Source organism: Eschrichtius robustus, chromosome 3 (assembly GCF_028021215.1).
Source record: "Eschrichtius robustus isolate mEscRob2 chromosome 3, mEscRob2.pri, whole genome shotgun sequence".
Lineage (NCBI taxonomy): Eukaryota > Metazoa > Chordata > Mammalia > Artiodactyla > Eschrichtiidae > Eschrichtius > Eschrichtius robustus.
In genome coordinates, this window is record NC_090826.1 from 98646976 (window position 1) to 98661307 (window position 14332).

The window sequence follows — 14332 nt, forward strand, 5'->3', positions numbered from 1 at the left end:
TGCTTTATCTCGGGAAGGCCAGGACAAATGTGGAAAAACAAAGATCCAGAGCTTAAGGTAGGGGAGGGGAGAGCAGGTGAGTGGTCAGCTGTCTTCAGTGGATTCCCATCACAGGCCCACCTGGATCCTACCCCAGGAGACAGGAGGAATGTGCAGATGGCGTTATAGAACCACTTCCCATGATGGCTGAGAAATCATGATGCAGCTGAGAGATACCAGGAGACTAGAGATGGAAAACTACTGTATCAATATATTTAAAGAAAAGGAAAGGAGGTCAGAGGAACCACAGACCAGCAGGCTTGGCCTCCATCAATTCTGCCATCCAGTTGCGGGCAGAATTTGAGAGTGGATTATTAAGCAGACAGCGTGCGAACACTTGGAAAATAAGCTGCACTGGTTCACTAAACACACATCTTGCCAGATGACCCTTATTTCCTGTTTTGAGAGGGTTAGCTGGCTGGAGGATCAGGAGACCGCTACAGACCTACTGCATCATCGTTGCAGCAAGGTGTGTTCTTGCCCCCGTTCTCTGTACCCTGGACAAGCTGGAGGAATGTGGAGGGGACAGCAGTGTGGCTGGCAGGGGCTGAACAGCCATCTGGAGTCTTCCGGCCCTTCTCAAAGATAAACAACAATGGTCCCAGGACAGCAAAGGAAGTTCCTGGTTTTCATGTTACAAGGGTCTCCTTCAATGAAAGAGTAAATGAGCAAACGAAATAAAGAAGGGCTCTAAAGTTAGGTCTCCAGTGGTGCATTCCAGAATTTTTTTAACAACTCATGTAAGGCCAGAAGGAGGCAGTGTGGCCTAATGATTGAGAGAGGAATCAGCTCTGGGTTGAACCCGAGCCGTTACTTACTAAATAGTTAAGTGTCCTTAGGGAAGTTATGTAACCTGAGCCTCTACCAATATAAATGGGTTTTACAAACCTAACTTACAAGGTTGTTGTGATAATTAATGAGATAATTCAGAAGCACCACTTGATGCTGTATCTGGGTAAATGTAAATTCTCTATAAAAATAGCCAGTGTGGTAGGCATCGATTGTTTTGTCTGCTAATAACCTACCCCCTCCTAGGAACTGAACCCCTCCCCTCCCCATTATGACATAAACTCTGTCCAGAGGAGCTGGGTCTCAGAGGAGCTGCCATATTCTTACAAGCCTTCCCCGATGCCCCTGCTCCCACTGGTCACAGGCAGTAAATTCAGAACAGGCATCTGACTCAAGCTGGGTCAATGAGTTCTTTCCTGGATTCATTTTTAAACAGCTTTATGGAGATACAATTTAAATACCATTTAAATTCATCCACTTAAATCGTACAATTCAATGTTTTTAGTTTATTTACAAAGTTGTGTTACCGTCACCAGAGTCTAATTTTAGAGTATTGTCATCACCCCCAGTAGAAACCTAGCACCCGTCAGCAGTCAGTGACCATTGTACACCTCACCCTTCAGCCCTAGGCAACCACTAATCTACTTTCTGTCTCTATGGATTTCCTTCTTTTGGACATTTAATATAAATGGAATCATACAGTATGTGGCCTCTTATGCCTGACTTCCTTCACTTAGCATAATGTGCTAAGGGTTCAAGGTTCGCCCATGTTGTAGCATGTATCAGTACTTCATTCCTTTCTTATGGCTGACTAATATCTCATCGTATGGATAGACCACATTTTGTTTACTCATTCATCAGTTGAGAGACATTTGGATTGTTTCTACTTTTTGGCTATTATGAGTAAACTCTGCTATGAAAATTTGTATACAAGTTTTGGTGGGGATATATGTTTTCATTTCTCTGGGACTCATGTGGTAACTCTTATGTTTACCAGTTTGAGGAACTGGTGAACTGTTTTCTAAAGTGGCTGTGTCACTTTACAATCCCACTAGCTATAAATTAGGGTTCCAATTTCTCCATATCTTCACCAACACTTGTTACCATTTGTCTTTTGATCCTAGCTGTCCTAGTGGGTGTGACATGGTATCTCATTGTGTTGGTTTTTTTTCACACGTGTTTAAAAATTGAAGTATAGTTAATTTAGAATGTTGTGTTAATTTCAGGTGTACAGCAAAGTGATTCAGTTATATATATAATATATATTATATATAATATGTATATTCTTTTTCAGATTCTTTTCCCTTAAAGGTTATTACAAGACATTGAATATAGTTCCCTGTGCTATATAGTAGGTCCTTGTTGTTTATCTATTTTATATATAGTAGCGTGGATCTAATCCCAAATCCCTAAATTGTCTCTCTCCCTCCCACCTCCACTATCCCCTTTGGTAATCATAAATTTGTTTTCTATGTCTGTGAGCCTATTTCTGTTTTGTTAATAAGTTCTTTTGTACCATTTTTTTTAGATTCTACATATAAGTGACATCATATGATATTTGTCTTTGTCTGTCTTACTTCACTTAATATGATAATTTCTAGGTCCATCAGTGTTGCTGCAAACGGCATTATTTCATTCATTTTTATGGCTGAGTAATATTCCATTGTATATATATACCACATCTTCTTTACTCATTCATCTGTCAATGGACATTTAGGTTGCTTCCATGTCTTGGCTATTGTGAATAGTGACTGGGGTGCATGTATCTTTTTGAATTAGAGTTTTCTCCAGATATATGCCCAGGAGTGGAATTGCAGGATCATATGGCAACTCTATTTTGAATTTCTCACTGTGGGTTTGATTTGCATTTACACTGTTGGCTAATGATGTCAGTCAATTTTTTTCTCCTCCCCTGGATTTTTACCCTTGAGATCAGATCAATCTCTTTCTTTCTTTCTTTCTTTTTTAAAATTAATTTATTTATTTAATTTATTTTTTGGCTGCATTGGGTCTTCATTGCTGGGCGCGGGCTTTCCCTAGTTGTGGAGAGCGGGGGCTACTCTTCGTTGCAGTGCGCAGGCTTCTCATTGCAGTAGCTTCTCTTGTTGCAGAGCACGGGCTCTAGGCGTGCAGGCTTCAGTATTTGTGGCATGTGAGCTCCGTAGTTGTTGCTCACGGGCTCTAGAGTGCAGGCTCAGAAGTTGTGGTGCACGGGCTTAGTTGCTCCATGGCATGTGAGATCTTCCTGGACCAGGGCTCGAACCCACATTGCCTGCAATGGCAGGTGGATTCTTAACCACTGCGCCACCAGGGAAGTCCCAATCTCTTTCACAGAAGTGGAAACTGCAACTAACAAAGCTCTGGAGCTGTTGACAGCCATGCTTTCTGCCATGGGGAAAAGCCAGATTGTAGTTAGAAAGGGAGCAGGCTGACAGTAGAAAGAGATGAGAGGTGAAAAGGGAAATCTGATGGAGGTTCGAGTTCCTGTCCTAATTCTTACTGATGACCAGCTTTACTTTTGGCTTTCCTGTGGCTTGGTTGTGCAAGCCTTCTTTTGACTCTGCATACTAACAAATTATTGCTTTTGTTTAACCTTCTTCCATTTGGTTCCTATGACAATGACAATGCTGATAATGATGGTGATGCTGGTGATGATGAGGCTATGACTGATTATTTCTAATCAAGCTCTTCAAATCTCTAAATGACAGCACTACTATGAATTGACGTGTTTTGAAGTCAAAAGGATTTTTAACAGGTTGTAATCGTGGGTGAAATCAACCAGATTAATTTTAACAAAGATAAATGACAACACCAGCATTTTGATTCAAATGATCAATGACTTGTATAGCTGATGAGAGAGACCAGCTTAAAAGCTATTCAAGTTAAAAATCACTGGGGGGAATTAAGTTTAACATAGCCACCAGTGTAACGCAGCCGCTAAAGACCTCATGCCGCCTTAGGCTGGACTGCTAGGAGTACATTGTCCAGAAAAAGGGAGTGGGCGTTCAGACTGTGCTCCTTGGTGCAGACCACTTCTAGGCCGCTGTGTGGAGTTCTGGGCACTACATATTGTATAGGATATGATTAACTGGGTCATGTCCAGAGAAGGGAGGGTGGGAGGGTGAATTGTCTGGAAATCCTCTCATAGGGGAAACGATCAAAGGGACAGGATCTCTTGGCCTAAGAAGAGGGGATGGAGAATGGAGGGATGAAAGGGAACAATGTACTGGAGACTGTGCTAGGAACTTTGGCATCACTGGGTCTCACAAAAGCCCATCAAGTGGGGCTGAGGAGCCGGTCCTGAGCGGACAGTGACTTGTTCAAGGTCCTCAAGTAGTAAGAGGCAGAACTGAATGGGTTAAAACCCAGGTCAGTCTGTTTCCATTGTCCTGCTCTGTCCCTCACATCCTGCTTCTCCAGGGGAGAGGGTGGTCATGGGAGAGGGTGGTCATGGGGAAGGGTGGCCATGGGAGAGGGCTCAGAGGAGTCAGCTGGCGCTCACCCCCTTCTCAGCATCTCTGCCCACTCTGTGGTAGCAGTACAGCATAGCGGTTAAGAGTGCGGATTCTGGGCAGCAGACTATCTGGGGCAAGTCCTGGTTCTACCACTTGTTAGCTGGGTGACTCTTGTGCAAGTTACTTCTTTGTCCTCAGTTTCCTGGGACTGATAAAATAATAGTACCTACATCACAGAGTTGTTGTGAGGGATCAGATGAGTTACTATTTGTAAAAGGCTCAATTCTGGCACATATTAAGAACTTATTATAAATGTTTATTAAATAAATCCTAGGCCAAGACCACCGTCGTTTCTCGACTGGACTTCTGCAAAAGCCCCTTAACCAGACACGTCACTTGCACTTTTGTTTCCCTTTAATTCACAAAAAACCATAGTCTTAGAGTGCAAATCCAAGCATGTCATTCTCTTGCTCAAATCACTTCAATAAATGTTGGTCGAATGTGTGAGTTAATGAAGAAAACATACCTTTTCGTAATGTTTTTGCAAAGACTAAATTCCCGTTACACGGTAAACGCTCATTAGACAGCAGCTGTTAGGGTCGTAATGACTGTGATGGGCAGTGCCCTTTGTCCCACGGCCCCTCCTGGGCCCACCTGGGCAGGAACACCGAGGTGCTGGAGCTGACAGTGATTTTCTAAGTCCTCGTGGCCTCTGTGGCCTATTTTCTCCGTGGAATTTTGAGGAAGGAAAGCGGTGAGGAAAGAAAAAACAGAAAATGTCGTGGCCTAGAAAAAACATTTTTTAAGCCATAGCCTTATTTCCTTTCTGTCTTTCTCGTTTCAGGCAAATAAGGACTCCCCTCCCCCACCTCCCATCCTGGCTCTGAGGATGGAGAGGCGTAAGGGACAAGAAAGCCTCTCCTGGAGGTGACATGCCACGCATACGGGAGCTGTGGGGTGCTCAGCCCAGACCTAGGGCTCACACGCAGCCCTTAGCTGGGGCCAGCGTGGAGCCAGCTGTCTGCTCCTGACTGGGTGGGGCTCAGGGGCTCCCTGCTTCTCTCCCAGCACATCCTCGGTAACCCGCAGTGATGTCTGGGCTGCGGCAAGAGCAGGGAAGCTCACCCTCCTAATATGGAAGGCTAATTAATTTGTATTAGGGCTTAGGGATAATTAAACTTTTTATCTGAACTTAAGCTGCACAAACCACCGGCCTTGTACAATTAATTGCTGCCTTCATTCCCTCCTCCAGGGGCTGAGAGATAAGTGCAAGCCAAGCTCCCCCCCGCCCGCCCCGCCCCGTCTGATTCTGTCTTCCTCTCAGGTAGGGGTAAGGCTGCCCAGCTGGTGGGGAGTGCATTCTTTACTGGAGGCCTGGCCACCGCCCATTCGGGGTCCAGCTGCTGGGAGCTCTGACACAGAGGCACGTCCTTGATGAGTTTCTGCAGGGAGGGGGTCTCCGCCTCACTGCTACACCCACTTCTACACCCACCTTCTCCACTGAGATGCCCCTGAACTTGGCTTCTGCCTCTGCTCCTAGACCCTCCGGTGCTGGAGATGCAGATGAGGATGAGAGCTGTCCTCGTGGCTGGGGTCAGGGTGAGGAGGGGAGTTAGGGCAGCCTAGGCACCACGGCTGTTCCAGGTTCTCAGACCCCTGTGGCTGCCTCCTTGTCCGGGGGCAAAGGACAATGGGAGACCACCCCGGAGGACACAAAAGCCACCAGCCTGGCTGATAAGTTCACCCCGTGAGGAATATCTGGTCGGCCCCTTTTCACGTCCATCCCCTCCCACAGAGCAGCACTGCTGTAATCTTTTTTTTTTTTTTTTGAGCTCTTAAATCATGTCAGGTACTGCAAATACATGATCTCCTTTGTTCCTCCCAGCAACCCTAAGCAATAGATGCGATGATTACCTTCATTTTACAGGTAGGAAACTGAGGCACAGAGTAATTAAGTAACTTGGCCAGCCAGCTGCAGAACTGGGACATGGATCAAGCCTCTCAGATTTCAAAGTCCCTACACACACTCCTAGTTACGACGGCCCAAAGCCAGGGTCCCTGAGGAGCCAACATGGTGGGCAGCAGTCTGTTTAAAGAGCAAGGGGGTACTTTAGAGGTGTCTGGATCTAGGGCAGCCGCCTAACCATACCCCTGCGCTGCTGATTCTGGAGGAGGGGGACTTGGGTAATGAAATGAAAGCCCCGTATTACTCCTCCTTCCTACAACACGTCCCTCCTCCCCCGAAATAAAACCACCACACCTCTGATCACCACCCTACAGCTAGGCACTCTCCTGGGCTCACCTGCAAAGTGAGCCCCAGCAGCAAGCCAGGAGCCAGAGGATGGGTTGGCATTTTGGAACCTTGAGGTTCCTCTGAAGATCTTGGGGGGTGGACCCAGAGAGGAGAGCTGAGGCTCAGAGCAGGCGAATTTATTAACAATCACAGTGACAAGTCAGTAATAGTTTATTTTTACTTAGCATCAATATGTGCTGTTCAATCTTCATAACAGCCTTATGAGGTATAATTAGCCCCCTTTTTGAGATGAGGAAACCGAAGTTCAGAGAAGTTAACATGCTCAAGATCATCAGCCATGGGCTTCCCTGGTGGCGCAGTGGTTGAGAATCTGCCTGCCAATGCAGGGGACACGTGTTCGAGCCCTGGTCTGGGAAGATCCCACATGCCGCGGAGCGACTAGGCCCGTGAGCCACAATTACTGAGCCCGCGCGTCTGGAGCCTGTGCTCCACAACAAGAGAGGCCACGACGGTGAGAGGCCCGCGCACCGCGATGAAGAGTGACCCCCGCTTGCCACAACTAGAGAAAGCCCTCGCACAGAAACGAAGACCCAACACAGCTATAAATAAATAAATAAATAAATAAATAAATAAATAAATAAATATTAAAAAAAAAATTCCTTTAAGATCATCAGCCAGTCCAAGCCAGCATTCCAAATTGGGCTTGTCTGACTGCAGAGCACCGTCTTTCTATGCCCTACTGCAGGAGGAGAGAGACGAGCCAGAGGGCTTGGCTAGTCCACAGGAGGAAACAGCTTCAGGAAAATGGAGACACTTTCAAAGTGGTGTGAGCCCAGACACCCTGCTGGGAAGCTCTCAGGTGCTAAGGGAGGAGTTCTGGGTTCTGCCAGCAGAGAATCCTGGGCAAGGGGCATGTGTGACCTTTCCAGGACTTTGCTGTGGTTGGCCTGCCCTCAGGGGCGCAGCCGGTCACAGCTGCAGGCTCTTGGCCACTGGGAGTCTGTGGCGATAACCTCCTTATTTTGCCACCTCAGTAGCAATTGTGCTGGGTGACAAAGCTGTTCTTCTAATCCAGCCTTCTCAAACTTTAGTGTGCATCGGAATTGCGTGGAAGGCTTGTTAAAACATAGACTGCTAAGCCCCAACCTCAGACTTCTGATTGTGGAGGTCTGGAGAAGACCTGAGAATCTGCATTCTAACCAAGTTCCTAAGTGACACTGATGCTGGTGATCCGGGACCACACTTTGAGGACCACTGCTCTCAACCATCCTCTCTCCGAAGGTCGCAGATCTTCAGACGCACAGAATGTCAGAGCCAGAAAATGGTGGCAGCAACCAGATTCAGACCAGTCACTGCACCTATGAGGAAACTGAGAGCCCAAGGTCATAAATCAGTTGAGAGCTGGCCTGATCACTGGAGGAATGCCCTGCCCATCGTGTGTACTCCACACACACCAACCTGCATGGGCCCACAGCTTCTATCCCATCCCTCTGGATTGATTGATTCATCAGACCCCTGCTGGATGTCTGCCTTGTGTATGTCACTCTGCTAGATGCTGGGGATACAAAGCCAGATAGACATGTCCCTTGCCCTTAAGGAGCTTATGATCTCATGAGGAAGACAGACAAGCAAATCATGATGATGGTTCAGTGTCCTTACACTACAGGAAGGTTGTATACAGGGTCCTGTATGAGCACTAAGGAGGGACCTCTAAATCAAGCTGGAGGGTGGTCAGAGGACCTCCCAGAGGCAGTGGCACAGGCCAGTTTCCTGAACCGTAAAGCAGTAGGGCTTGCCTTCTATAAGGAATTACTGGAACTATAAGGAATTACTGGCTGGAGGAAGATGAGGAGATTAGGCTGGAGAGGTGGTCACATGAACTTTCTCCTGGGTTAATCTGAGGAATCTGAACTTTCTCCTAAAGTAAGAAGATTAAATATTCATCTTTGAAAGAGCACTCTGAAGCAGAGTGGAGGATGGGTTGGATAGGGATGAAGGGAAGCCAGTTAAGAGGCTACTGCACCAGTCCAGGCAGGAAATAATAATGCCAGAACCAAGGCAATGGCAGTGGGGATGGGACAGAGGAGATAGACACGGGTCATTTAGGAAGCAGAACCTGGGAGACTTGGTAACTGACTCAGTGTGAGGGTGGAGGGAAGGGAGGGACCCCGGGGGGCACTCAGGCTTGGAGGATGGGGCAAACCCTGTGTACATCTCAGCCAAGCTCCCACCCTCCCTTGCTCCTGCTGTCTACACTCTGCACACTGAACTTATCTCTGCTCCCGGAGGCATCAGGCTCCTCCTTGACTTCAAGCCTTTAGCCAGGCCCTTCTCTCTCCTGGGAACTCTTTCTCTTTCCCAGGCAACAGCTACCCATCTTTCCAGATGCTGTTCAAATGTCACCTCCCTCAGGCTCTCGAGTTTCACTCATTCCTGTGTCTTCCCATCTCCATCAGACCCCTTACTCCTTTATGCCTTGCTATACCTCTCGAAATGGCTGTTTTTGCCATTGGCAAAAGTGCAATCTGAGCACAGGGCTCTCTATCTCTGCATCCCCGGGGCCTGGCATGTTGCAATGTGCACAATTGGGACTCAACACTCAGAGTGAATAAGAGAAAAAGCAGCAACTCTGGTATGTGTTCCACGGACAGTAGGGGCCTCCAGGACTGACTCCTGGGATCAGACTGCAGGCTCCAGGAGGGCGGAGGCTGTACCCTCCGTACCTGGAACCGTGCCTGGCACATGGTAGGCACTCAGGGTATTTGCTGAATGAGTGGATGAACTATGAACAGATTAGCAGTGGAACTGCTGACCCCAGCGGATCAGACCATCAGGGAGCCCTTCGGCTGCAAAACATCTAAATCCTGAATAGAATACACTTTTTGAGGCATTGTTGAGTTCACTCGAAGTAGCGGAAATGTAATTTACCCCTAATAAAAAGGAACAAACCACAAGGGAACATCACAGCTGGCAGGAGGGTGCAGTAAACAGAGGGAGGAACACTTGCTCTGAGGGCATGTGCCGACGACAGCCCGGGGACCTGCGACCCGTCACTGGGAAACTGAACCTTGGCCCAACGGGAAAAAGGAACTTTCTCAGAGTTTTCCACTGAAGCCAGGCCCAGCACATGGGCTGAAGTGCTCCCAAGATGGTAGCACCATCAAGCACCTAGCTTATGGGCAAACCCGATTTAAATCCTGTCCAGAGGAAAACACCTTTAACTGGGGCCTTCAGGATTCCTACAGATTAAAATCATGTAAATGTGAGTTTGCTTAAAAAAATCACAAGGAAGCAAGCAACCATGAGTGAGTCAACAGCTAAAAAACAAACAGTAGATTTAGCCGCACCCCACCCCCACCCCCCGCCCCCCGGCCCCAACCAAAGAACTTCAGATACTGGAATTGTTAGATGCAGAAGAGTTACATATGGAAATAATTTTTTTTTTTCAAAATAAAGGATGGAATCACAAAGATGAACTACAATAGACCAGTATCAGGAACCACCAGGCAGATATGAAAAAGAATCAAATGGAGCTTCTAGAACTGAAAAAGTGAAATGCTAAAATTAACTATGACTGAACATAGTGCCTTAAACCGACTGGTTATCCCTAATGAGTTCAGCTTCTGGAGTAGACCTCGTCTCCTCTACCTAATCCTTAAGCACCCCCATGTTGTCACTTGGTCCAAATAGTCCTCCTAGCTGAGTCTATTCCTATCATGACCAGTAGGAGGACAGAAAGGACCAAGGAGCGGCCTGAAGCAGCCACGTCACCAAAGAAGTGATCGCTGTAGTCACATCACGGTGCTGAGTGAAGCTTGATTCCTGTAAAGACACCATCCCTTTAGCTCACACGGCTCCCGGGAAAGAGGCACTAACACGGATGAAAATACAGAGGATAAGCAGACAGCAAACCAATGCTATAACTAGACAGAAATGGTGCCAGCCACCTTCGTACAAAAACCAGGGAAGGAGATGTAATCACGTTCACTACTGGTCTCCTGTCAATGGGAAAATATTCAAATGAAAATCGGAATTTGGTTACTTCTGGTGGCATTTCCTAAATACCCAGTCAGTGGTTCCCTGCTCTCTGAGTGGGCTTGCTCCGAGCGTGTTCTGCAAGGACATTTATCCTTTGGAAGGAAGAAGTCGAGGCACCACCCTGCCCTGACTGGACCCAGCTCTGGGGACGAGCCTCGTCAGACCTGGAGGGGGGCCCGTGCCCTGACTCAGGGCGCCCGTGGGCCGGGAGTCACCTTGGCACAGTCAAAGTACTAGCCCCAATCTTGACGGGCACGCTCTTCTGGAAATTAGGCCTTGCTCATCCATTCTCCGCAGTCTCAGCGCTCCAGAGACTTGTCCCTGGTTTACCCCCTCTGCACCCTTGGGAGCAGAGGTTGACAAGAAAGAGTAGCACATGCATCTCGTCAAACCACGGTGCTCTCTCAGAGACCCTGTCCCGCACGCCTGCACCATCTGATTCTCCTTCTCCACATGGCCATCAAACAGCCCTTCTCCCCAGGGCGGCTTCTCGGCCTTCTGCCACCCTGGGCTGGCAAGCGTTTCTCAGGAGGGGTGAGATGTCTCCCCTACAAAGGGGACCCCTACCACAATAAGCTTTGGTTGGCACCAGGGTGGGCCTTTATGGCAGAAAGTCGGTCAGACCTTGGGAGGAAGGGGGAAGAGCCACAAAGTGCACAGCAGAGGTGGGGGTGCGGCCAGGTCGGACGCCAGATGGCACTCCCAAAGGGCATGAGCATTGATGTCAAAGTCCACGGAGGTGATGCAGCACTAGGATGCAGAAGCTGGGGTGGGTTCGCAGCAAAGCAGACAAATTCCTGTGCACAGAGTGTTTATGGCTGTGCAGACCTTCTCTGAAGGTCCAGTCTTGTCTCTGCCAGCACACCTCTGATTCTTTCCCCTGTAGCTCCGGCTGGCATGGTGGCAGGGGAAGGAGTGGGCAAGAGGCAAGGACCTCAGTGCTGAGAGGAATCTTAGCCCCAGGCCAGGACAGATTGAGGTGCTGAGTGATTTGGCCGCTTGACCCTATATATGGTCGTGAGGCATCCCTACTCATCACAGCGCTCTGCCCTCCACGGCCCATCGGGTAAATCCAGTCTATTCCAACTGTCCTTCTCAAGTCTTTTCTGACCCTCCGCCCCTCCACCCTGTACTGTCTAGTGCCACCCTCCCTCATCTTGTGTGTTCTCCCTTCCCCTCCTCACCCACCCCCACCCTCTAGGGGCCAGAAGACATTCTCTCTCTCCCATTAAGCCTTATCTGAACTGCACATCTTTCTACTCATTAGATGGGAAACTCCATGACAGCAGGCCTGGCACAGTGCTGGGCACATAGTAGGTGCCTCACAAACCTAACATCACCATCTTGAAGGTAGGGTTTTACTTCTGTGTTACTGCAGCACTTCTGCCATAGCGGACACACGGTGGGCTGTTCAAAGGTATTTTTAGGGGTGGTGGACTAAATTCAGTCATCATTCTTTAGGCAGGTTTCCCCTTGAGCCTGTACCAGGACTAAATTCCTGGGTCCCCAAGACACTTAACTATTACCTCTAAGCTCATCTCAGGCACTTGAAATCCTGCTCCAGGGCCTGAGGCCAATTTCAGTTTCCTCTGAGCTATGGAAAACCCAGAAGCATCCTTCTGCATCTTACATGCTGCCAGCCCTGGGCTCAGAGCTTCTGGGTTTGGTCTGGTTCAGCTCGGTGCATTCGCTGAGCCTTGATCATCCCCCTGCAGGGTTTCTTTTGCTTTGGAAGGTGGAAATGAGCCACGGGCTGGACTCTGCCTCACCTGACCCCACCCGAAGCCGGCTGGGGAAGGAAACAGCGAGGGGGCTGCTGCCACGGCCCTCGTCAGGCACCTGGCCTCGGACGCCTGCCTGGAGGGGCCTGGAGCCTGGCCCCTGTGGCCTCGATCTTTAATCTCTGGATCTCTGAGCGTCTGTCTCTCTCTCTCTGTGCCTTACGCTCGCTTCTGTGAGAGGCTTCTGAGGTGTGACACCCCAGAACAGTACTCCTACAGTACACACCGGCCCATTTGCTCTCTGCCCCCAAACCCCACACCTCCATGTAAGCTGGTGACAGAAGGGGCTTTGCCTGCCTGGGTCACCTCCGCTTCGTCAGTGTTTAGTAAGCACGTTGCCTGCCAGGTAGTGGGGTTCGTTACGTATTTTTATGGAGAAATGGACGTTCAGCTGATTCTCTTTCAGTCTCTACCTCTTTTGGATCCTCATGTCCAAGCTGTTCCAGCCAGCCTTTTCTGGGCTGAGATCTGCTAGGATCAGTAAAGATAGTTTTGAAATGATTAGAGGTGGTCCTTAGGGCAGCTGGGTGTGTGTGTGTGTGTGTGTGTGTGTGTGTGTAAAATAGCATTCCCCACATACACCAAACCCCAAATAGACATATCACTTCCTCCTCATCCCATCAGAGAACTCCTCTGACATTCACAAGCACGCATACACTCACACCAGGTCAGAGATGGAAGAAACCTTAAAAACCATCTGTTTCATGCATACTGAAATATTTATGGGTGAGATGACACTTATCTGGAATGTGCTTTAAAATACTCCAGGAAAAAAGGGCGAGTGAGGAGAAAAAAGATAAAGCCAGGTAGGTAGGTGCATGAAGTTTCAGTTACCACTCTCTCCCTTTTTGTATACTCTTGGACTTTTCCAGAATAAAAAGCTGAGGGTAGAGGGGGGAACCGACTAAGTTAAAAGAACCATCGACTTCAACCCCCTCATTTTCAGAGTCGCCTGAAACCACTGCTCATTTTTCACTTACGACAACCAGCCCTGCAAAATCCCTTGTTGCTTATTTAATGTTTCATTTGTGTGAGGCTCATGTTGCCGACTAGATTCTTGCTTCTTGAGGGCAGGGCTGTGTCCTTTGCTATTTTGTATCATCCTATAGAGCTTAAAATAGGGCTGCGCATATGGGAAAGTACTCAATGAATAGTCGGTGCGGGGAGCTGCCTGGCCCTTGCCCCTTGGACCAAGGTGTCCTTCCATATCCCCACGTCCATGGCATTTCACTCCTTCTCCACCCTCACCCCATACCCAGCTCCTCTCTGGCTTTTGCCAAGGTGACAGGGGATGCTTTGGTCAAGGGCGGCCCCGTTTCCTTGTTAATCAGAGCCTTCCTTCAGCCCTGGCAGCACGCTCTTCTCGTTGTCAATATCTAATATTTTTTTTTAATATTTATTTATTTATTTATTTGGTTGCACTGGGTCTTAGCTGCGGCAGGTGGGCTCCTTAGTTGTGTCTCACGGGCTCCTTATTTGTGGCATGCAAACTCCTAGTTGCAGCATGCATGTGGGATCTAGTTCCCTGACCAGGGATCGAACCCAGGCCCTCTGTATTGGGGGCATGGAGTCTTATCCACTGTGCCACCTGGGAAGTCCCCTAATTTAATAAAATCTAAATGGAGGAAGGCAGGTGGGCTTGGGGGTTGCTACAAGGCTGGCAGGGCCCGTGTCCCAGGCGCCCCCAAATTCCCACGTGACCACACACATTACGTTGTAACCAAGCCTCTGTACTCTGAGCTCTCCTTTGTAACATTTCTGCCCTCTGCCCTTCAGTTAACCTCCAGAGCTGCGGGTCCCATGTGACTACTGCATGCGGGGAAGGGAACACATCAGGTCAGTCCCACGGCTCCGCGTGGCCTCCACGACACCGGCAGCCTCTGCGGGAAACACAACTGCAGCTCCAAGGGAAGGTGACGTAACGTGACTAACTCTAACGTATGAATGCTTAGTATGCGCTAGGCACTGGCCCAAGT

At 48.6% G+C, this 14332-nt stretch overlaps 1 protein-coding gene and 1 long non-coding RNA gene across 2 annotated transcripts in view; one reads left to right on the forward strand and one right to left on the reverse strand.

The window, feature by feature from the left end:
• The window catches only part of KCND3 (potassium voltage-gated channel subfamily D member 3), a 227773-nt gene that overhangs the window by 19859 nt on the left and 193582 nt on the right, over positions 1 to 14332 (reverse strand). The window lies entirely within an intron of this gene.
• The window catches only part of LOC137762499 (uncharacterized), a 37110-nt gene that overhangs the window by 19159 nt on the left and 3619 nt on the right, over positions 1 to 14332 (forward strand). The window contains exon 2 of the long non-coding RNA XR_011073560.1: positions 14133 to 14269. This is a non-coding gene — a long non-coding RNA (uncharacterized lncRNA). The remainder of the gene's footprint in view (positions 1 to 14132; positions 14270 to 14332) is intronic.